The sequence below is a fragment of the Hemitrygon akajei genome, chromosome 18 (assembly GCF_048418815.1).
Source record: "Hemitrygon akajei chromosome 18, sHemAka1.3, whole genome shotgun sequence".
Classification (NCBI taxonomy): Eukaryota; Metazoa; Chordata; class Chondrichthyes; order Myliobatiformes; family Dasyatidae; genus Hemitrygon; species Hemitrygon akajei.
In genome coordinates, this window is record NC_133141.1 from 8,951,821 (window position 1) to 8,976,924 (window position 25,104).

At 39.6% G+C, this 25,104-nt stretch overlaps 1 protein-coding gene across 7 annotated transcripts in view; it reads left to right on the forward strand.

Moving 5' to 3' along the window:
• Nucleotides 1-25,104, forward strand: part of LOC140741057 (protein TANC2-like) — a 712,173-nt gene that overhangs the window by 205,785 nt on the left and 481,284 nt on the right. The window contains exon 1 of one of the 7 annotated variants that reach the window (XM_073070738.1): nt 13,234-13,398. The exons of the other annotated variants lie outside the window; for them this stretch is intronic. The gene's annotated coding sequence lies outside the window, so the exon portion shown is untranslated. Of the gene's footprint in view, nt 1-13,233; nt 13,399-25,104 lie in introns of those variants that run through there. 7 annotated transcript variants of the gene reach the window in all.

Here is a 25,104-nt window from a genome sequence, read left to right on the forward strand (position 1 = left end):
ACTGATGACAAGCTTCAGTGACTGAGATGGGAGAGATCGCGCATACAACAACTGTTGCCTGGGTGCTTCACCAGTCACAGCTTTGTAGAAGAGTGGCAAAGAGAAGGCCACTGTTGAAAAAAAAAACTCACATGAAATCTCTGCTAGAGTTTGCCAGAAGTCATGTGGGAGACTCTGAAGTCAGCTGGAAGAAGGTTCTATGGTCTGATGAAACCAAAATTGAGCTTTTTGACCATCAGACTAAACGCTATGTTTGGCATAAGCCAAATATTGCACATCATCAAAAGCACACCATCCCTATCATGCTGTGGGGTTGCTTCACTGCAGCAGGTCCTGAAAGGCTTGTGGAAGTAGAGGGTAAAATGAATGCAGCCAAATACAGGGAAATCCTGGAGTTAAACCTGATGCAGTCTACAAGAGAACTGTGACTTGAGAGAAGATTTGTTTTCCAGCAAGACAATAACCCCAAACATAAAGTCAGAGCTACACAAGAATGGCTTAAAACAACAAAGTTAATGTTCTGGAGTGGCAAGTCAGAGTCCAGACCTCAATCAAATTGAGAACTTGTGGCTGGACTTGAAAAGGGCAGCTTACTCACGATTCTCATGCAATCTTACAGAGCTTGAGCAGTTTTGTAAAGAAGAATGAGGAAAAATCGCAGTGTCCAGATATGCAAAGCTGATAAAGACCTATCCACACAGTCTCAAGGCTGTAATTGCTGCCAAAGGTACATCTACTAAATACTGACTTGAAGGGGGTGAATACTTATGTAATCAATTATTTTGTATTTTATATTTGTAATTAATTTAGATCACTCTGTAAAGATCTGCTTTCACTTTGCCACGAAGGAATCTGTTGATCAGTGTCAAAAAAAGCAAAATTAAATCCACTGTAATTCACTGTTGTGAAAGAATAAAACATGAAAACTTCCAAGAGGGATGAATATTGGCACTGTGTGTGCCTGAATGACCATTTCTCGTACTAATTCCATTAGTGTTCTTTTTCTGGGAATTGTATTTGGTGAGGTACAGGTATAATGTTCATCATGGAAAAATAATTAACCTCTTTCTTCATTTTGCCACATGTATCTCTATAATTCAGTATCTACTCCCTTAAAAAACTTACTTAGTATATTTGCTCTCGGCTTAGTCTCTGCCAGTCTTGACTTTTGCACCATTTAACAATCCTTTGCAACAAAAAGGGAGGGTGCTGGAAATATTCAGCAGGCCAGGCTGCATTTCTCAGAAGGGCCAATGTGACTTGCTGATTATTTCTGTTTTTGTTTTAGATTTCCAAAATCTATCTGGGTTTTGATTATTACTATTTTTTTCTGTGCAAAAGTTGTTTTATTGTGCTTAGTCTTGTGGTAATTTTCCCTGCTCTTAATTATTTTTTTCTAATCTCTATTCTTACAACTTTGCTATAATATGTTAATGCTGTCACTGCCTCTTGCCTTCCTACCTTGCACTCTGGCATGACTTTCTCCTTGATTTTTCTACCATTTAGATAGAATTTAAATAGAATTTTTCTTGAATGAAAACCTCATAAATTGTAGAAGTAGTTATCATTTTGTATAACCATTCAATGAAAAATTGATTACTATGATACTTTTCATCATGACTGGTAATCTTGTTGGTTGTAATGCATTGTCTAAGTATCTACTGTTAAATGTTTTCAGCAGATCTTTGAATTTTATGTTAGACAATTTCAAAGCATCCAACAATATTTGATAGTGACGTGTAAACATGTTTATGTTTTTTTCCTGCTCAAATTGTCTTTATAGATGTTCAGTATTCTTTTGGGCAATATTTCAGATTGATCATTGTCTGACTTTTCATTTTTACCTTGAGTATTTTCCAGGACCTTATGTTCTCTTACCCTCATTTCCTTGTTTTCTTGTCAGCAGTCTCTTAATCTAGCTCCAATTTATAATCATACTATATTTCAGCAGCTTCCAAGAGCACAAGAGTTGTACTCTTTCAGTATAATTAACCAAATTACTGCCTCTTGATTTCCTACATTAATAAAACCTTGTTGTCTGTTGCTCGATCTGTTTCTTTGTATTTTTCAAGGGAGACCAATTAGTGTAATCTTTCTTCTTCTTCTTAACCCATCACCACTACTGGGGCATAGGCTGCCGACAGTAGCTCGCCAGAGTCCTCTTCCTTGGGTTGATAGAAGGTTGAACACAATCACTTTCCTTTGGTTGTCTTCACATTTTCTCCTTAAAAAATGGGCAAACTATAAGTATTGATTTTTGTTTGCTTTTCAGTGAAATAGAGCTTAAATTGAATGCAACAGTGTTTAGGTAACTATTGTCAACAAGAAAAATAAATCTGTATTTCAAACTACCAAATCATATTGATATCTCCTCTTGAGTAAAACCATACTTTTTGACTTCATCTATATTTTAGTCATGTCCAGCAGGAGAGCTGCCAGCTGCATTAACACTTTGCAACCATGCAGCTTCTTGTGTCTTGGAGGCCTGGCTGAGCTTAACGGATCATGAGGCTTCTTTCCCTGATGGCCTGCTGTGGATCAGTACTGGATCAGTACTTGGAGCTATGATGTTGTGGCCATTATAGAGAATTGGGTGACTCAGGGGTAGGAATGGCTACTTGGAATGACAGGAGTGCCAGGCTTTAGGTGTTTCAGAAAGGACAGGGAGGGAGGCAAAAGAGGTGGAGGCATGGCACTGTTGATCAGAGATAGTGTCGTGGCTGCAGAAAAGGAGGAAGTAATGGAGGGATTGTCGACTGAGTCTCTGGGTGGAAGTTAGGAACAGAAAGGGGTCAATAACACTACTGGGTGTACTTTATAGACCACCCAATAGTGACAGGGACATCGAGGAGCAGATAGGGAGACAGATTATGGAAAGGTGCAATAATAACAGGGCTGTCATGATGGGAGATTTTAATTTCCCCAATACTGATTGGCATCTCTCTGGAGCAAGGGCTTTAGATGGGGTGGAGTTTGTTAGGTGTGTTCAGGAAGGTTTCCTGACACAATATGTCGATAAGCCTACAAGAGGAGAGGCTGTACTTGATCTGGTATTGGGAAATGAACCTGGTCAGTTGTCAGATCTCAGTGGAAGAGCATTTTGGAGATAGTGATCACAATTCTATCTCCTTTACCATAGCATTGGAGAGGAATAGGAACAGACAAGTTAGGAAACGGTTTAATTGGAGAAAGGGGAAATATGAAGCTGTCCGGCAGGAACTTGGAAGCATAAATTGGGAGCAGATGTTCTCAGGGAAATGTACAGCAGAAATGTGGCAAATGTTCAGTTGATATTTGCGTGGGGTTCTGCATAGGTATGTTCCAATGAGACAGGGAAAGGATGGTAGGGTACAGGAACCATGGTGTACAAAGGCTGATGAAAATCTAGTCAAGAAGCAAAGAAAAGCCTACGAAAGGTTCAAAAAACTGGGTAATGATAGAGATCTATAAGATTATAAGGCCGGCAGGAAGGAGCTTAACAATGAAATTAGGAGAGCCAGAAGGAGCCATGAGAAGGCCTTGAGCAGGATTAAGGAAAACCCCGAGGTATTCTACAACTATGTGAAGAGCAAGAGAATAAGATGTGAGAGAATAGGACCAATCAAGTGTGACAGTGGAAAAATGTGTATGGAACCGGAGGAGATAGCAGAGGTTCTTAATGAATACTTTGCTTCAGTATTCGCTACGGAAAAGGATCTTGGCGATTGTAGGGATGACTTACAGTGGACTGAAAAGCTTGAGCATGTAGAGATTAAGAAAGAGAATGTGCTGGAGATTTTGGAAAGCATCAAGTTGGATAAGTCACCGCGACCGGACGAGATATACCCCAGGCTACTATGGGAGGGGAGAAAGGAGATTGCTGAGCCTCTGGCGACGAGCTTTACATCATCAATGGGGACGGGAGAGATTCCGGAGGATTGGAGGGTTGTGGATGTTGTTCCCTTATTCAAGAAAGTGAGTAGAGATAGCCCAGGAAATTATAGACCACTGAGTCTTACTTCAGTGGTTGGTAAGTTGATGGAGAAAGTCCTGAGTGGCAAGATTTATGAACATTTGGAGAGGCATAATATGATTAGGAATAGTCAGCATGGCTTTGTCAAAGGCAGGTTGATTGAATTTTTTGAGGATGTGACTAAACACATTGATGAAGGAAGAGCAGTAGATGTAGTGTACAGTCGGCACTCCTTATCCGCGGGGGATTGGTTCCAGGACCCCTCGCGGATACCAAAAAATGTGGATGCTCATGTCCCTTACATAAAATGGCGTAGTATTTGCATATAACCTACGCACAACCTCCCATATTCTTTAAATCATCTCTAGATTACTTATAATACCTAATACAATGTAACTAGTTGTTATACTGTATTGTTTAGGGAATAAAGACAAGAAAAAAGTCTGTACATGTTCAGTACAGATGCAACCATCATAGCTCTTCTGAGAACGCTGATGCTGCCTTGGCATCAGCCGATCCTGATTCTCCCGTGATCTTAAAGTTCTTGAGGCTGTAGCGCTTTACATAGTTAGCCAGCCATCCCTTACTAGCCTTAAACTCCTTCCTCTCGCTCACAATACAAGTAACGACCGAACGAGATGCGAGGCAAACAATGCTCAACTTCTGTGTTTTCCCGATCCGCAGCTGGTTGAATCCGCACATGCGGAACCCATGGATAAGGAGGGCCAACTGTATATGGATTCCAGCAAGGCATTTGATAAGGTACCCCATGCAAGGTTTATTGAGAAAGTAAGGAGGCATGGGATCCAAGGGGACCTTGCTTTGTGGATCCAGAATTGGCTTGCCCACAGAAGGCAAAGTGTGTTTGTAGACGGATCATATTCTGCATGGAGGTCGATGACCAGTAGTGTGACTCAGGGATCTGTTCTGGGACCCCTTCTCTTTGTGATTTTTATAACTGACCTGGATAAGGAAGTGGAGGGGTGGGTTAGTAAATTTGTTGATGACACAAAGGTTGGGAATGTTGTGGATAGTGTGGAGTCTGTCAGAGGTTACAGTGGGACATCGATAGGATGCAAAACTGGGCTGAGAAGTGGCAGATGGAATTCGACCCAGAGAGTGTTCATTTTAGTAGGTCAAATATGATGGCAGAATATAGTATTAATGGTAAGACTCTTGGCAGTGTGGAGGATCAGAGGGATCTTGGGGTCCGAGCCCAAAAGACACTTAAAGCTGCTGCGCAGGTTGACTCTGTGGTTAAGAAGGCTTATGGTGCATTGGCCTTCATCATTTGTGGGATTGATTTTAAGAGCCGAGAAGTAATGTTGCAGCTGTAAAGGACCCCACTTGGAGTACTGTGCTCAGTTCTGGCCACCTCACTACAGGAAAGATGTGGAAAGTATAGAAAGGGTGCAGAGGAGATTTATGAGTATGTTGCCTGGATTGGGGAGCTGTAAATCCAAGAAATTTAACAGGATTAATGAAAGACTTTACCCAACAGGACAGGCAAGCTGCAAATGTGCAAATTCAGATGAAAAAAAAAAGAAATAATAAGAATAAGTAAGCAATAAATATCGAGAACATGAGTTAAAAAGTCTTTGAAAGGAGTCCATAGGTTGTGGGAACAGTTCGGTGAAGGGATGAGTGAAGTTGAGTGAAGTTACCTCCAATGGTTCGGAAGCCTGATGGTTGAACATAATGACTGTTCCTGAACCTGGCGGTCGGGTCCTGAGGCTCCTGTACCACCTTCCTGATGGCAGCAGCAAGAAGAGAGCATGTCCTGGGTTGTGGGAGTCCTTGATGTTGGATGCTATTTTCCTGTGACAGTGTTCCACGTAGATGTGTTCAATAATGGGGAGGGCTTTACCCATGAAAGACTTCGGCTGTATCCTATTTTTTTGTAGGCTTTTCCATAAAAGGGCCATCACATAACCAGACAGTATACTGTCTACCACACATCTATGGAAGTTTGTTAAAGTTTTAGATGTCGTGCTGTATCTTCACAAACTCCTAAGGAAGTAGAGGTGCTGCCGTGCTTTCTTTGTTGTGGCACTTACGTGTTGGACCCAGGACAGATCCTGTGAGATGTTAACATCGAGAGTGAATGCTGTTAAATGTGCCACTGACTAACAATCAGCATTATCTGGTCTTTTGTTTCTGGTCAATGATCATTCATCAGATGATGTATTAATATTTTTCTCCCTCTTCAGATGCTATGTGACCTGTTGATTATTATATTTCTGTTACATGGTAAAAGTTTGATTTTAATTTAGTTTTAAAACAGTATATGTTTGAAGATGCAGCTAAGTTTATGCAGTAATAAACTAAATGAGAATTCTTCTGTGTCATGCAACATAATAAAATTTGCATTTAGATATTTGTTTTTCATTTTTCCTTGACTGATTAATTGATCATTTTCTATGTTGGAAATTACTTGAAGGAAACATGAGACCAGCATGTATTTTGGGTGGAAGTTACAGCATCCATCATCAAAGTCACCACTGTGAAGAGAATTACTAGAGTTTTGAGCAACAGAGTTACAAGGCTGTTTTGTCATTGATGGTGTGATGACCAGTGCAAGAGATTAAACCACTTGACCTTGAATTTACAGGTTTTAGTTTTATCTGTCCATGATAATATTTTGATAATAAATGTACTTTGCAATTTTGATATGGAGGGCTATGGTCCAGGTGCATGTCGATGTGACTAGGCAGATTAATTGTTCAGCATGGACTGAATAGGCCAAAGAGCCTGTTTCTGTGCAATAGTGTTCTATGACTCTGTGTTTAAATTTGCATAGGCACTGTGCTTGTTATGTAAGGGAGGTTATGTTAATTAGGGTAGGCTCAGGTAAGACCAACCAGGTGGCATTATATAAGGTGTTATGTAAGAGTTTAACAAAGCAAGATAAGAACTTATGGTATTAAGTACAACATGCTGGTATGGTTAGAAGTTTTGCTTAATAGAATTGAGATAGGAAAGTTATTTTCATGAATGGTAAACTGAAATATTATTGGAGCTTCAACTAACTGAGTTTAAGCAACTGAGTGATAACCCCCAGCTGCACCATTGACCACTTGTGCTCCAAAACACCATAATTTTGTCCAAATGAACAGAACAATTGTCAACAGCTAGCTTTTAATCATTATTAAAGTAATGTAAGGTACTATGGTACATTCAAGTGGATGTGGTATCATGTCTGCAGAAGACTAGCCTTGTTGCATAGGCTATTTGATAATTGACTACAGTTGGCTGTGTTAGGATGAAGAAAATAGGAAATGTTCAGGAAATGTGAACTGGAAGAGATTTGAAAGATGAAAGACCAAGATATGTTCGAATAAGAGAAATTAAACCCATAGAAGGACTTGAAAATATGAAAATTTTGGACTATGTCATAGGCTATTATGGCAAAGCATTTTCTATAGGAAATTTAGAATTAAAATCAAAGCATTTTCTTTTGGCCAATTGAAAATACTGCTACATTGTTGTTTAGCAGTGCATTTTCATAAACGGGACTGATTGATTTTATTTTTAATTAGGTAAGAATCCTCAATTTATTGTCAGAAGCAGTAAAGTAGAAATGGTTGCAATTTTTTTTATCTCACCTGACACTTGGGTGGTTGGAGTGAACTGAGATGTTATTGCATTCCCATTGGTATTGTGGAATTATCGTATGACAATTTCTGTGTCCTTTTAAGGAATGAGTGAATATAAAAAATTATACTTAGATTATAGGAAAACAAGTGAAGATATTATATTACTGGGATTGCTCTGAGGGTTAGCAAACTCCTTCTGTGTGATAATTAAACACAGGGGAATGGCTACTGTGTATAGAAGTTTCTTCTAAATTGCCTCTAGTTATACTGTTCCCTATAAATGGAAATGTTCTTTATCCCCACTCCAAGATTTTTTTTATTAGCACAACACTCAACTTTCTTTTCTCAAGAGAAGGAGATTTTACCCTTTTCTGAGGTGCATCCTAACCAACAGACCTCAGACAGTCAGGATGTCCAACCACTTCTTTCTCCCCATCGTCCTCAACAAGGGAGTCTTCCAAAGCTCTGTGCTGAGCCCTTTGCTGTTCACTCTGCTCATACATGACTACATGGCCAAATACCTGAGCAATCAGAATGTCAAAGTTTGCTGATGACACGACAGTGGTGGGGCTTGTTATGTTTTGAGACTCCAAAACGTAAAACTAATTGAAAGAAAAACGCAGAGCCAGGAGATGCATGCCTACTATGATTTTACTTAAGCGAGCCGTGCGCTTATGATGTGGTGTGAAGATGTATGCCATTCGCGTACTTTTAACTATAACCCGTAATTAAGTATTTAAGCAAATGAAGAATGCTTAATCAAACAATATACTTACAATATTACTCAAATATTACTGAAATATTAAATACACAGCACTCCTCCCTACTTATCTATAAACTCCAACTCAATATAGAATGCATCTCAATGCATACACAGTCTGAGCCTGAGGCCTCTGTCAGTCAGAGTTGACAATGGATATTGCATCCTAGCTGTCTAGAATACACAAACCACAACAGTACAATATGGAGAGCAAGGTGTTTCCCACCTAGCAAACTCCCCCTCTCCATCCATCTGATGAACCCAAAGGAACAGCAGAGACCGGTACAGTTTGGTACCAGCAGTGTCGCAGGAGTTGCCAGTCAGCATTGAACTCAATATAAGACTGCCTTTGGGTCTTTAGCTCCAGATTTTTCCCTCGGAGTTTACTGCTGAAGCCTTCCCCATGAGTGGGTATAGCCACAAGACAGCGGAGGTTTGAGATCAGAATTTTCCTTCTCCTGGGTGAACTACCAACCGTGGCTGATGAGTCCCATCTGCCTGAAGTGACTGGTTTTAAGGTGCCAGTAACCAACCTGCCCCTTTGTCCCTTCTCCTGTCAGTAGAAACGGTTCTGCTGGGCTTAATAGCTAAGCCAAACATGAAGGCCAGAAGCTGGACTTGGTTGTCAGAGGCTATTTGAGGTGCACACCATTGGGAGCATTTAATAGGTAGTGGGAGCTTATCCCCATTACCACCCCTGGCTTTGACAACCTTAAGTGTACACAGTATACTGTATAATATAACTGCTACACAGACATCCACATCATAGTAAATTTTAAATTGTCCCATTCAGGCTTAAAGATTTAATCACTGTGGAGGATTTCTTACTCTTGTGGGATAACATCTTTCCTGACAAGGAGTCACTCTGCTAGGCAATTGAGACTTGTGCCTGTGAAACAGTCTCAGGTTTTGGTTCCTCCTCTGTGGTAGTTGTAGGTGTTGACTCTGGAACTGCAGGAAGTAGTTCTGACAGCTTTGGACACCTTTCTTTTCTTCTATCTTCTCCAAGATGTGTTTGGCATCTTCTGGAAGTGTTGTCATCCCAAACAGTGCATGGCAAGCTGCTTGATCTCCTGATCTGTCCCAAGTGAACAAACAAAAAATCGAGCCAATGCTTTGATTTTGACCATGCCTAGATGACCATAGCTCCTCCAACACTAACTCTCAGCTTAGATGGTACAACTCTCAATCCCAACATAAGGCAACCTCCATCAAGAGCAAATTCATTGCGGTGCTGGTAAAAATGGGGGAACTGGGATTTCTGCTGCGCATACCAGCCGCTTTGTGTGGCCATGTAGATCTGAGACAGTGTGGGGTCTTTTCTGGTTTCCTTTTGGATCATCTCTGCCGTAATAGGGAGACTTTAGATTTGCATTAGGGAGAAAACGTCAAGAGGTGCCATCTGTAAATTTTTCAGGTACTTCCTTTTCCAAGGGTAAATGGGACTTGGCCTCCACAGCTGTCTGTGGCAATGAATTCCACAGATTCAGCATCCTCTGGTTAAAGAAATCTCTCCTCGTCTCTTCTAAATGGACCCCCCTCTATTCTGAAGCAGGACCCTCTGGTCCTAGACTCCCCCACTATAGGAACCAACCTCTCCATGTGCACTCTATTCAGGCCTTTAGTATATGGTAGATTGTAGATAACTTGCACTTGGCCATTAAAAATTCCACCTGCCAAACTCTAGTGTCTTGCATTCATTTTATTGAAATGCATTTGTCAAATATTTGTCCATCTAATGCATATACTTGTGCTCTCTGTTAACCTGTTGCAGCTTTTCTCCCCATCATCTGTCCCCTTAATTCATCAATATTTGCTATCATCTGCAAATTTGAAGATTGTTTTCTTAGTACTAAAGCATTAGTATACAACAACATTGGACCCAACATGGATCCTTGTGGAATCCCGAAGCCAGCAATTCATCCTGCTACTCGTCCCCTGGCTAATCTTATTCAGTGGTCTTTTATGAGCTGCCTTATCAAAGATCTTTGGAAATTGTTGATAAATTACATTTAGAGGGATTTTTGCTTAATGTGGTTATATTTATAAGAAACCTTATATCATAGTAGGTTGATTATAGGCTGTATTTGCCTTCAAAACACCGATACAAACAGAATAATTTGTGCTATAACCAATCCGGCCTCCGTAATGAAAATAGTGTACCGTAATCCATCAATTGCATTGTAACCAATTTGTGTTACGAAAACACTTTATAACAGATCTACCTGTACTTAATTATCATTGTTTGTACTCCATAGAGTTATGCAAATGATTCACTAGTATTTTGGCATGAAACGTTGTTCTACGATACATTAAATATATGTATTGTAGTTTTTATCTCTGCTATTTTTTTGCTAGATTTAAAAAATGCATCAAGAACATTCATTTGGACCAGGACCTTTGTCTTTTGATGAACTTATTTAACATAGAGGCAGTCCCTGGGTTGCATAAGGGTTCCTTTCCTGAGAACTATCTGTAAGCTGATTCCTTTGTACGTCAGAAATGTTGGATTGTATCCTGTTGTAACATTCTACATTTTATGTAATTCTCTTATTTCATTGAATAATCATAATAACACTACCTATAATTAAACTAATAGCATATATACTGTATCCAGTCATTAATGATTACCATAAAACATTTATTATTATTATTACTAATAATGCTTTAAAATGGGTGAATTTGTGTGAGGTTGGATTTGTTTTAGTCAAGTCATTCGTAACCCAGGAGCCCCTAGTATTGTCTTTTTTTCACTGTTCGCTTGTTACAGTTACCTGGAAAATACTAAAGCAAGTAAATGATTTAGTATTTCTGGCACAGAAGTAAAACGTTAACCACTATCTTAATGAATGGCAGAGCAGCTCAGGGCTAAATGGCTCTATTTCTTTTTACCCTGCCATTCTTTTGCTGAGTTACCAGCAGTGTTTTGTTTCTATTCCTTAATGGTCCCATTCTCATCCCAGTCCTATTTTTTTTATTAGATGTTCTTGTGGAATTGTCACCTATTTTGTTTTTACAAGCCATAAGCATGCTGACATATCTGCACCATTGATAAAGGGAAAACACTACTAATTTGTTAATGCTTTTAACAATTTCGGGACGCTTCAATGAGTGTTACACCCAGTGTATTTTGTTTGGAAGTCACTGATACAGTCGGCATTATGTACACAGCAAGATCCTGCAAGCAGTTAAATGCTGGTTTTGATTGAGGGATGAATTTTAATTGGGGAATTGGGAGAACTTGGTGCACTTTGGTGATGAGGTAGAGCAGGCAATGTTAAACTAAATTAACTGGTCATCCCTTTCTTGGTGATTGTAGAAGCTTACTGTGTGAAAGGTTACTGCCATTTTTGTCAACATTGCTGCAGTTACTGTACTTTAATTTATCTTATGTCAATCGTTTGCTATCATTGCTGCATTTAGTAGGCATATACTCGTGTAATATTAAAGTTTAAAGTTCTGGGTGTATTGTGTAAGCAGATACTGTCAATAAAGGTTTGGACACAAGGTATTTTAATGTAGAATAAACCATGGGTACTGTTTTCTCATGTACCTATTATATGTTAATGAGTTTATGTATGTTAAGAGCTTGAATTCAACTTAGTGCCTCAATTGCTCAAACCCCAAGCCATGCTTGAAGACAGAAGAGACTGCAGATGACACAAACTACACCAAAGACAGTATACTAGAAAAGCTCTTCAGGTCAAGCGGTATCTATGGAGGCAAAAGATATTTTTGATTTATTTGTCATTTAGAGATACAGCATGTTAACAGGCCCTTCCAGACCAATGAGCTCTCACTATGTAATTACAGCGATGTGACCAATTAGCCTACTAATCTGTACGTCTTTAGAGTACGGAAGGAAACTGGAGCACCCAGAGGAAACCCGTGTGGTCATGGTGAAATCGCACAAACCCCTTACAGATAGTGGCGGAATTCAACCTGGGCTGCTGGTGCTGTAATAGCATTACGCTAACTGCTACACACAAACTGATGGTTTTGGGTCAAGACCCTGCTTTTCTGCTGAGTTCTTCCTGAATTCTGATTTGGTCCATACCATATTTAGCTATTTCTACTTGAGTGCTCTCTTTAATGACTTGTCATCTACCATCCTTCTTGGTCACCAACTTGTCAAACAATATATTTTTCACCCATAGAAATTCTTTTACCCGTGACTTCTAATTTTTGCGACAGGCTTACATTTTCTTGCAGCACTGTATCTCTACATTGTCCCTGTTGGTATTGGTTTTTTAAAATTCCAAGTGCTTTGGAATTTTATAAAAATAAAATACTGCAAGCATTTAATCTGTTCAATATGTGCATTTCTTAAGGCAAGCTGAAGTGCTGTGCTGCAGAATGGAAGGTGTAGGTTTATGTCAGAACTTTACATAATGCTGAGTTAACAGTCCTAGCTGTGCAGTCCTGGAAAGCACCAAGCATAGGTCAGGTGTCTGCAGAGAAAGGAACACACACCTTCTGGTGACCATTTACAGGGTGGTTTATGTACAGATTCTGTATGCAGAAGAAATCACAAAGATTGATTAATTAAGGCAGAACATCCATGATTTTGATGGTTTAAAATCAGTAGTATTGTCCACTGATGTGGATCGATATAACTGTCCTATCTTTTAAGTAGAAATAATGTGAACTGAATTGAATTGGCAGATGAAGAATGGTCAGAAGTAGTTATGAAGTATTCATTTCTTTCTTTACCATATGCGGTTAATCAAAATATTAAAACATTTATGACGATGAGCAATTCCTCAGAGGTATTATGGTAACATCTTTTTCAAGATTGTTAGCTGTTTTGTTCGTGAAAGGGTTAAGATGTGTGAAGGAAATGAGATGTTTTGGCGTAAAGATATTAACTATCCCACTGCAGCTGCAAGGTTTTACGTAGACACCTGGTGGTGTTGAAAGTACTGTAGTCAATGCATAACGACTGCAGTAAATGGCTGGAGCTCCTGCTGCTTTGTTCCGTTTGTTCTGCTTTTACACCAGCTCGTTGCCGCCTTTGTCTTCTGCTGAAAATGCTGCAGTGGCTCCTTGAGTGGAATATGTATAACCTTCACTGTGAGCGAGGCATAAAGGTGAGTGGCAATCACATTCCTTCCAGGAAATAGTTGCAGATAAGAGATTGCAGAGGGTTGGATCTCTGAATAGCTTTGTTTTCAGTCATATTTTTCTAGGTATCTGATGTCAGTACATCATCAAGGCAAGCAAAACCGGGAGACTGGGAGGTAGGCAGGCTTTACTGAGCAGGGGATGAAATTGGGAAGACAAGAGAAAATGGATTAATATCTGCTTTAAAATTGATATGTCAGAAATGTGTGCAGTGTAAATGGTATTCACAGAAGGATAGCAAGTAAGAGAGAAAAACATGATAATGTGCTGTACAAAAATCACTAAGGAGAATTGCTGCAAATATTGATGTGTAGATTTAAAAACTTGGAGGCACAATGAAATGAGCTTTAAGGCTGAGAGAAACAGGAATAAAAGGGTACCAGGCTGATGTTACAGACCTGTGGATTAAATACCACCAGTGCAGTATATGCAAAACTTCCCCCATGATAAAATCTCCATTTGGCGCACGTGCCTTTATCAATGGCTTTCTGCCTAAATTAGACAATATGCTAATAAGACAGAATTGCAAATCTGTCTTGTATATGCTGGAAACAAAATGGTGGTTATTATTGCGGTATGCAGGCAGAGAGCTCAGTGTAATTAAGACTGTTTTGCCAAAAGGAAAATAATGAGGTTCAAGCCTATAAGATGTAGGACCACACTGGTATATAACTGTAGGTTCATTGCAGCTGCAGTGCAGACTGATTTTTGTTCTGAGGAAGGATTAAAGAGAATAGTTGTGTTATCTTAACCAAACCAGTCTTGATGATCCATTTTTAAAAAAATATGTTTGCAACTGGAGGGGAGGGTCTGAAATGAGGGAAATGTCCAAATTAGGTGCTGGAAAAGTATCTTGGTGGCAAGTTCTGTGTATAACTGTTGCTTCGTGATAGACAAACATTTATATGTATGTATTTTAAAGAGAAGCTAGCATTTCATGTTCGATATATAATTTTTCCCCCCGCAGACTCATTTAATTTTTTGCATGTTTGCATGACTTTCTTTGTCTTGTCATTCTGGTTAAATACAGTGTTTGAATAAAGGAGAGGCTACAGAGAAGTCAGTTGGCAAGAGACCATTTATCATTGAACTAAATGAAAGAGAAAACAGGAACACATTCCTGGAGAAGCCTAATTGTTGATTATGTACCATAGCTGTCAAGGTTCCAGATGTGCTGTACTCATGAATTGTTCCCTTGTAAGGGCTGCAATTAGGAATCACCGATAGGATTTCAAAACTGGAGCAAGACACACTATTTAAAATTCTGCAATCCAGTACATTTTCGATCTTATTTGAGCAATAACTAGATTTTGATCAACAAAATTAGTTCTTTATTGAACTTGATGTGTGAGGAATATTATTGTCAAGAATATTATCATGTAATTAAGTAGAAGGAATTGAACATTGCGTTTACCTGCGCTGTCCAGAATGTTCATGTATATTGTAAACCAGTTGCTGGAGTTGATGTAGTTTGAAATTTGAGTAATGAATGTTAAAGTAGAATTTATGGAATTTATGTAATTACTACACTGGAACAAAGAAGACTGAATTCCAGCACCATGTTTTGTCTATAATTTAAGTTTAGTCCATGATTAAATTATCAGACAAGTGTATTATGTATATAGTTTGTATGCATATATTCTCTGCATTGGATGCTATTTCATTCTCATTGGAGATAACGTGATTTAGCTAGGGAATTTTATTTTATTTCTCTGGTTAACCTGTAACTCATCTATCATCATTATTGTCCATACAATGTTTATTCTCCAATGTTAACAGCAATTAAATTTTAAAATTTGTTCCTACCTTTCAAAAAATCATCTTTTCATCATATTAACTCTTCCTGCTAACTGGCCTTCTATGCCAAGATATTCTGTACCTTTTATGTGCTTTCTCCTCAGATGTATTTCCATCCTGCAGTCATGATTTGAATACTTTTGACTGCTGCTGTGATAGCTAACTCATCCCTGCCCCACTCCACCCCTGCAACATGCCTCCATTTCTGTTTTTTCCATCATTATCTTCCTTCGTCATCCTCCTGAGCTATTGTTCCTTCAAATGATAAGTGACATTCTGCAGAGATTTAAATGTTTGAAAAAAATTACTCACTTCATGTTGGTTTATTACACAATAACTTTTTGAGAATTGAGAAAGGGTTGTGTAGTTTTCTGCAAGTAGGACGGACTGATTTGAAATTTTTTTGGCCCTTCAAGAAGCTGACAACTGTTTAAATGCCATTAAAATTATGCATATAAGACATTTTTTAAATGGTAATAACTGTAAGTAAAATGCATTATAAATTTCTAACCAGTGCTAATTTTGATAACCTCTCTAAGGTTGAAAATGGCTATGTCCAGTGGTTTGTACTGCTGCCTACATGCCATTTTGGAATTTTGCGTAATGAAGATCAGATGTACAGTACTGTGCAAAAGTCTTAGGTATATATAGAGCTAGGGTGCCAAAGACTTTTGACCAGTACTGTATTTGTCAGCATGGAATGGGAGAGCAAGTTTGTAAATCTGGTGGGAACGGAAACAAAGGATGTTGGAAATGGCGAGGATGTAGCACCACAGGAGAGGTGCAGGACAGGTGGCAGAGGAGTGCCAGGGTGGGGCGTGGTGCGGGTGCAGACATACCCAGCCCCAAGACTCCAGGCAAGGAAATTTGATTCCAAGCATTACAGAATGTCTCTCTGGTGCTTCCCGCTTCTTCCCCTCTCCCTTCCCCTTTTCCCAAGCATGATTCCCCTCTCTCTACCCCCTTCCAATCCTTAGTCCACAATAGACACCCACATCAGAATGAGGTTTATCATCACTCACATATGTCATGAAATTTGCTTTTTTTTATGGCAGCAGTACAGTGCAATACATAAAATTACTACAGTACTGTGCAAAAGTCTTAGACACCCTAGCCATATATATGTGCTGAAATGCTCATCAGGTCAAGTCGCATTTGTGGTAAGAGAAACAGTTAACATTTACGTGGAAACTGCTCTTCTCTTCGACGGGATTTCCATCTGTTCTCTGTACTTTGTTCACCCTCAGTGGCTTCTTGTTTTCATTCTTGTCTTTGAGGTGTTGATCAAAACCCACATGCACAGACAAATCAATTTTAGAAGCAATTGTCTCCATCTCCAACTTGTCCCCAGTGGATTCCAACTGAAATTCTGCCCTTCACAATTCAGATCCACCCAGGTATGTTCAAACTATCCAATGTCTCTCGAAGCATGTTCTCTTCACGCCCTCAGATCCACACACCATGTCATGCCTGGCCAGATGCTGCTCTTGATCTCGCACTGTTACAGCACTAATTCATTTTATCTCAAAGCTGTCATAGTCTACAATTCCACTTTACTGTTCAACACATTCAGTGCTGTTATAAATATTTTTTATCCTTAGTTTTAGGCATCAAAGATCATAACTCCCAATGGCACTTGTATTCCTTTTCTTTCCCCGTCCCATCTCCTGTCATATTTTCACTATCCTTTCTGATCTTGCCTTCTGATCCTAAATTACTAGGCTTCAGCTTTTTTCTGCTAAGTCCCATCTCACTGAATTCCTAGTCAACATGATATTGAACTCTTCCACCAACCCAGGTATTGGACCCTTTCATCTGTCTTCAATATTCCCAATCCACCTGCTTGCACTGCTTACCCTCTCTGGATCCATTCATTGAAAACTGCTGTTGTCTTGATTTTTCCACTCCACTCTTGTGCTCTAACTTACTCCTTCTGAACTTGTAGCAGTCCATTCAGTAGGAACAATCCCTTATATTGTCAATCAAACTGCTGACAGGTGTGGTACTGTTGTGGTCTGCTGAACTGACCTCTATCTTGCAGGCACCAGATATCTCCTTGTACCTCTCTTTTGGGTCACCATCGAGCATCACTTCATTGGCTCCTAAACAATCATGGATCTCATTTCCTCTATAACTTTCAGCCTGGTAGTGCCCCAGCTCTGCACAGCCTACTTTTATCTTCTGGCCAAAATCTACAAGAAGAAATGACTTTGCAAACCCTTTCAAATACCACACATATTTCTTCCTGTCTTGATTCTGTTCTGTCTCCTCTGGTCCATTTCTTTGCCATTTTGACTCTTTCCAATTCCCTGGACCCAAAGGGCTCATCTTTACCGTGGGCATACAATCAATCACTTTCACTTCTATCCCACATCAGGATAGTGTGAGGGTCTACACCTTTTCTTTGAATAAAAGGCCCAATCCAGTTCCCCTCCACCAACACATTCATTCATCGAGCTGAACTTGTTCTAATATTGAAGAATTTCTCCTTTAACTCCTTTGACCTGAAAGGTTAACTGTTTCTCTTCCCACAGATCAGGTCTGACCTGGAGTGTATTTCCACCATTTTGTGTTTTTATTTTGGATATTCCCTTTCTTGAAGTTGTCATAATTATGGCATCTTGGCAAACCCCTGACACTTTTTCTACTCAATGAGGTAATGGATTCATCTTAGAAATAATCTTTACCATGTCTTACCACTTCCAAAAAGGATTTTGTCTGCTTTAGACATATTTTATGAGCTATCAGATACCCTCTTCATACTATTTTTCAGGTTGTTGCCAAGATTGCAGGGGACAGCGTGCTATGAGATTGAGTTGAGTGTAGAGACAGACTGAAAATCTTAGATGTTCCTTCTAGTGGATGCTGACTGCTTCTCTGTTCTGAATAAGCTCTTCTTGTCTGTGAATTTAAGAGAAGTGATGGGAGGCATCTGGAAGATGTGTGTTTTGTGAATCCAGTCATTCAATGGCATTAGAAGAAATAGCTATCAACCTGTGTGTTTCACCTGGGCGTCAAGAGAAATGTCAGTTTTCCAAAATGAGATTTTGTTTGGCATTTGAAACTATAACAAATTGCATACTGTACTGAAATAACTTTCAGCTAACAAAAACTTTTGATTTATCTCTTCAATTCTTCACTGGAATGCAAATCCTCTAGGGCCAAGTTGAGTTTTAGTGGTTAGTGTGCATAAATGAATGTATGTTTTCTGTAAGCTTTGGCAAAGTTTTTGAATATGGACCTATATGGCTAAGGCTAATACTGTACTTCCACCTGATGTTAAGGAATTAGTGATACTAGACAGGATCATTAGCTGTTTTTCTTCTTGTACAAGGTTGCTGAGTTTCTCTTGCACCCTGTCTGACAACTAGTACAGATTGAAGATCAAACCAGGCTCATCTGTATCAATTTCGAGAGCTATCTTGGAGCTTGGTAATTTTCTATGTACTTCCATTGTGGTGCAATTTTGTGAACCTTTGAAATGCATATACTGTGTGTATTTAATTTTAAGTTCTATTGGCTCCATAATTAATATCTCAAATGTCACTTCAACACTCTAAGTAAGGTAAGTCATTAACCCATTTTACAGTATTTCATTGATGTATGTGGGTGTGTATGTGTATACAAACAGTGGCATGCAAAAGTTTGGGCACCCTTGGTCAAAATTTCTGTTACTGTGAATAGCTAAGCGAATAAAAGATGACCTGATTTCTAAAAGGCATAAAGTTAAAGATGACACATTTCTTTAATATTTTAAGCAAGATTACTTTTTTATTTCCATCATTTACAGTTTCAAAATAACAAAAAAGGAAAAGGGCCTGAAGCAAAAGTTTGGGCACCCTGCATGGTCAGTACTTAGTAACACCCCCTTTGGCAAGTATCTCTGCTTGTAAACGCTTTCTGTAGCCAGCTAAGAGTCTTTCAATTCTTGTTTGGGGGATTTTCGCCCATTCTTCCTTGCAAAAGGCTTCTAGTTCTGTGAGATTCTTGGGCCGTCTTGCACGTACTGCTCTTTTGAGGTCTATTCACAGATTTTTGATGATATTTAGGCCGGGGGACTGTGAAGGCCATGGCAAAACCTTCAGCTTGCGCCTCTTGAGGTAGTCCATTGTGGATTTTGAGGTGTGTTTAGGATCATTATCCTGTTGTAGAAGCCATCCTCTTTTCATCTTCAGTTTTTTTTTTACAGATGGTGTGATGTTTGCTTCCAGAATATGCTGGTATTTAATTGAATTCATTCTTCCCTCTACCAGTGAAATGGTCCCCGTGCCACTGGCTGCAACTCAAGCCCAAAGCATGATCGATCCACCCCCGTGCTAACAGTTGGAGAGGTGTTCTTTTCATGAAATTCTGCACTCTTTTTTTCTCCATACAGATCTTTGCTCATTGCGGCCAAAAAGTTCTATTTTAACCATCAGTCCACAGGACTTGTTTCCAAAACGCATCAGGCTCATTTAGATGTTCCTTTGCAGACTTCTTTGCGGAGTTTTGTGGTGAGGACGCAGGAAAGGTTTTCTTCTGATGACTCTTCCATGAAGGACATATTTGTGCAGGTGTCACTACACAGTAGAACAGTGCACCACCACTCCAGAGTCTGCTAAATCTTCCTGAAGGTCTTTTGCAGTCAGATGGGGGTTTTGATTTGCCTTTCTAGCAATCCTATGAGCAGTTCTCTCGGAAAGATTTCTTGGTCTTCCAGACCTCAACTTGACCTCCACCGTTCCTGTTAACTGCCATTTCTTAATTACATTACAAACTGAGGAAACGGCTACCTCAAAACGCTTTGCTATCTTCTTATAGCCTTCTCCTGCTTTGTGGACATCATTTATTTTAATTTTCAGAGCACTTGGCAGCTGCTTAGAAGAGCCACTGGCTGCTGATTGTTGGGACAAGGTTTGAGGAGTCAGGGTATTTATAAAGCTTTGAAATTTGCATCACCTGGCCTTTCGTAACGATGACTGTGAACAAGCCATAGCCCTAACAAGCTAATTAAGGTCTGAGACTTTGGTAAAAGTTATCTGAGAGCTCAAATCTCTTGGGGTGCCCAAACTTTTGCATGGTGCTCCTTTCCTTTTTTTCACTCTAAAATTATACAGAACAAAAATAACACACTAATCTTGCTTAAAATGTTGAAAAGAATGTTTCATCTTCAACTTTATGACTTTTGGAGATCAGTTCATCTTCTACTCACTTAACTATTCACAGTAACAGAAATTTTGACCGGGGTACCCAAGCTATTGCATGCCACTGTATGTCTGAGTACTTCAGTTTCACCATGTATCACAAGGTTATGTACTTTCACATCTGTATCCAAGAAATTGGTGGGAACTGTTTGTGATTTATTTATTTAGAGACACAGCGCGGAACAGGCCCTTCTGGCCCAACAAGCTGCACTACCCAACAACTTATCTATTTAACCCTAGCCTAATCACAGGACAATGACCAATTATTCTACTAACTGGTGCTTTTTGGGGTTGGTGCGTGGCCAAGTGGTTAAGGCGTTCGTCTAGTTATCTGAAGGTCGCTAGTTCGAGCCTTGGCTGAGTGTGTCCTTGAGCAAGGCGCTTAACCACACATTGCTCTGCGACGACACTGGTGCCAAGCTGTATGGGTCCTAATGCCCTTTCCTTGGACAACATCGATGGCGTGGAGAGTTGCAGCTTGGGCAACTGCCGGTCTTCCATAAAAATAAAAAAAAACCTTGCCCATGCTTGCGCCCTGGAAACTTTCCAAGGTGCAAATCCATGGTCTATTGAGACTAACGAAGTCTACTACTACTTTGGGATGTGGGCGGAAACCGGAGCACCCAGAGGAAACCCATGCACTCCAACTGATGTTCCTTCCACATCGATCCTGATTCTGACTTTCCTGCACATTTGATTAAATAATCATTGGCAACAACGCATAGAGCTCCATGCTCTAATGATTTTTTGTGATATAATGAATTGATTTCAAGAGTATATAAATTCCTGTCTTTCAACAATCCTTAGATTTTGATAACTTTTGTGTTGGAATTATGGATGTACCTCTGGGCTGGGTAAGGCAATGATTTTAAAGGAGAAATCCTGAGCTAATTTTTTTCTGCTCTATATTATGTTATTATTAAGTTTATTAAGTCAAAAGTACTCATTAAAGCCTGGAGTTCATGTAAAAATATTTAAAATGCCTCTTACCTGGTGTGTGCTCTTTAAAAGAGGAGCAAAGCATGTTTTAAATGGTATTTGGAGGGAATTTGTATCTGTTAGACTTTTTTTCCATTTAAATTATAATTAATCAATCCAAAACAATCCCAAATTACTTGCAAACCTGTGTTTGCCTGGTGTGGATCAAAATGATGACATTCACATTTATAACAATAGCAAAGACAACAAACTCAAACATAATGTCAACTTTGTGAGTGATGGATAAGTTTTACATTGCCTTCAGGCTCGAACTGTAACATCAGTTACATTGCTGTATCTGAAGAAATGGGTGACTGATGCGGTGGTCAGTTGGGGCAGCATATTTTGAATCTTATTTGGCATAGACAAATGAGATTCATGTACAATGTCATGTAATATATTTCCCAAAGCGCAGTAGGTAATCACTGATGTCTTTCCATGTCTTTAGCATGAAGCCTGCAGATAATGTGAATAAATTATAGGTCTTCCCTTGATAGTGGCCCTCCTACGGTACACAACATATTGAAGCAACCAAGTTTGCCTGTGGACTTGGCATGAGAAAGCATGAAACTTGGAACGTTTATGCTGGGAGCCATTTGCTTTTGTTGCTTTCTCTTGTCTAGCAGATTTGATCAGTGCACTTAATTGGGTATTGAAGATGCCATTCAGTTTGGCTTTTTGACAAACATTGATCACAGCCATTGTGGGAAGGCTGCCCAGTGCAGTAAACAGAGAACTGCTTCTTATATCTGCTATATTCAGTAATACGTTCATTTTGCTGTTCAGTAGATTAAGGTCTGGGGCATTTCTGTTATTTGTCGATGAGCTTGCTTTAATTCCTCCATATTGCAGTTCTCATTCATTCAACCTTGGTTGCCCTATCTCTCCAAACAATTCTACACACCCATTGCTCTGAACATTGAGCCCTGGAAAACAACATATTGCTACACAGTATTAAATATTCATGTGTTGTGGATTCTCTGATTGCATGTTTCTTTTTGGCCTCTGCTTCAGACTGTAGATACACAATGGATGATGGAAATAAATGTTGACTGAGTTTGCTGTTTCAAATATTAGGAAGAGTCCTTGAAAATGTTTGTGCATGTTATGATAATGAATTTATTTTATTACCAAATCTACCCCTTTGTCTTTATTTAAAATGGAACAGCTGGTTAAGAAGCTATTAAAAACATACTTGCACCTACACTGCATGTTTTATTTTCATATATTAAGCTCATCATTTGTTTGAAGGACTCCTGAAGAAGCATCTTGGCCCGAAACATCGACTGTTTCCTCTTTTCCATGGATGCTGCTTGGCCTGCTGACTTCCTCCAGCATTTTGTGTGTGTTGCCTTGTTTAAAGTAAACTACGAGCTAGAAATGGTGTTGGTTGAGTTAGTTATTAGCTTGTCTTTGTGACCGTGGTGCCCACTGCATTAATTGGGAATATTGTGTAGGTTTTCTGATAGATTCTGGATATGAGTGTTTAATACAGTACATTACGTATCATGAATTTGGTCTCATTTGATTACTGATGAAAATTATTTAAAAAAAGGAACCAAAGAAAATACATTGAGCAACCAAAGATGCTAGCAATACAGTTTTGACATTTAGTTCAGAGAAAAGTTAATTGAAACCTGCCACTTGAAATGAGATGAAGTGCATTGGGATATGAATTTGTTTTGATTTCAGTTATTCAACATGGGTCACTTCTTTTGGACAACCACAGATACCTTAGATTGTTGTAAGAATGGGAAGGTTTACAGAGTTGAGTGGAGCAAATGACCAGGAGGCACTTGAAATGGGGAATGTTAAAACTGGATAATTGTTTATTGTGGAGTTTGGTATATGGTTAAAAGTTTGTGCTTGTACAGTACTGCAAAAGTCTTGGGCACATATATATAGCTAGGGTGCATAAGACTTTTGCACAGTACTGTATCCGTCAATGTGGAGTGGAGAGCAAATTTGTAAATCTGGCAGGAGCAAAGGATGTTGGGAAGGGTGAGGGTGGAGCACTGTGGGAGGGGTGTGGGACAGGTGGCAGAGAAGGAGTGCCAGGGGCAAGGGGTGGTGCAGGTGCAGACACACCCAACCCTGAGACACCAGGCAAGGTCATTTGATTTCAAATAATTGGTTTATTGATCATTACAGAATGACTCTCTGGTGCTTCCCACTCCCTCCTCTCTCCCTTCCCCTTTTCCCAACCATGATTCCCCTCACCTTGTCCCCTTCCCACTCTCAGTCTACAATCGAGACTCGTATCAGAATCAGGTTTATCATCACTCACGTATGTCGTGAAATTTGTTTTGTTTTTGTAGCAGCAATACAGTGCAATACATAAAATTACTACAGTACTGTACAAAGGTCTTTGGCACCCTAGCTATATATATGTGCCTAAGACTTTTGTACAGAAATGTATATCTCTAAAATGGGACTTGAATATGGAATCTCCGCTTTAAAGTTGAGAGTGCTACTGCTAATCGGAGCTGACACAAGCATGATTTGTAGTTGTGCAAGTAATTGGCAATCTAGTTTAAAGTTGAATGCAGCATTCTCTTTGGGGGAGAATGATAATAATAGCATGGTTTTAATCTTTAAATCTCTGTAACATGGTTAAGTATAAATAGTTAGTACTATTGACCCTCAAATGTCTATTTTCTGCTCTAAAGTCAGTCAATTCAGATTGGCAACAGCATCTCCACAATCTCCCGCACAGGTGCACCATAAGGCTGTGTGGTTAAGCCCCTGCTCTACTCGCTTTTACTTCAGACTGTGTGGCTATGCACAGCTCCAATGCCATATTTAAGTTTGCTGATGACACCACTGTTGTTGGCCAAATCAAAGGTGGTGACGAATCAGCATGTAGGAGGGAGATTGAAAATCTGGCTAAGTGGTACCACAACAACATTCTGTCACTCAATGTCAGCAAGACTAAGAAGCTGATTATTGACTTGAGGAGGAAGAAACTGGAAGTCTATGACCCAGTCCTCATTGGGGGATCAGAGGCGAAGAGGATCAGCAACTTTAAATTCCTCAGTGTTAACACTTCAGAGGATCTGTCCTGGGCCTAGCATGTAAGTACAATGACGAAGAAAGCACGGCAGCACCTCTACTTTCTTAGGAGCTTGTGAAGATTTGGCATGTCATCTAAAACTTTGACAAACTTCTATAGATGTGTGGTGGACTGGAAAAGCCTACAAAATGTAGTGGATATGGCTCAGTCCATCACTGGTAAACCCCTTCCCACCATAGAGCACATCTACATGGAGTGCTGTCACAGGAAACCAGCATCTATCATCAAGGACCCCCACCATCCAGGCCATGGTCTGTGCTCACTGCAGTCATCAGAAAGAAGGTACAAAAGCCTCGGGACCCACACCACTAGGTTCAGGAACAGTTATTATTCTTCAACCACTAAACCAGAGGGGAGAACTTCACTCAACTTCACTTACCCCATCACTGAACTGTTCCCACAACCTATGGACTCACTTTTAAGGACTCTTTATCTCTTATTCTTGATATTTGTTGCCTATTTTAAAAAAAATTATTATTATTATTTCTCTTTTTGGATTTGCACAGTTTGTTCTTTTTTGCACATTGTTTGCTGACCATTCTGTTGGGTGCAGTCTTTCATTGATTCTATTGTGTTGTATTTACTGTGATTGCCCGCAGGAAAATTAATGTTAGGGTAGTATATGGTGACATGTATGTACT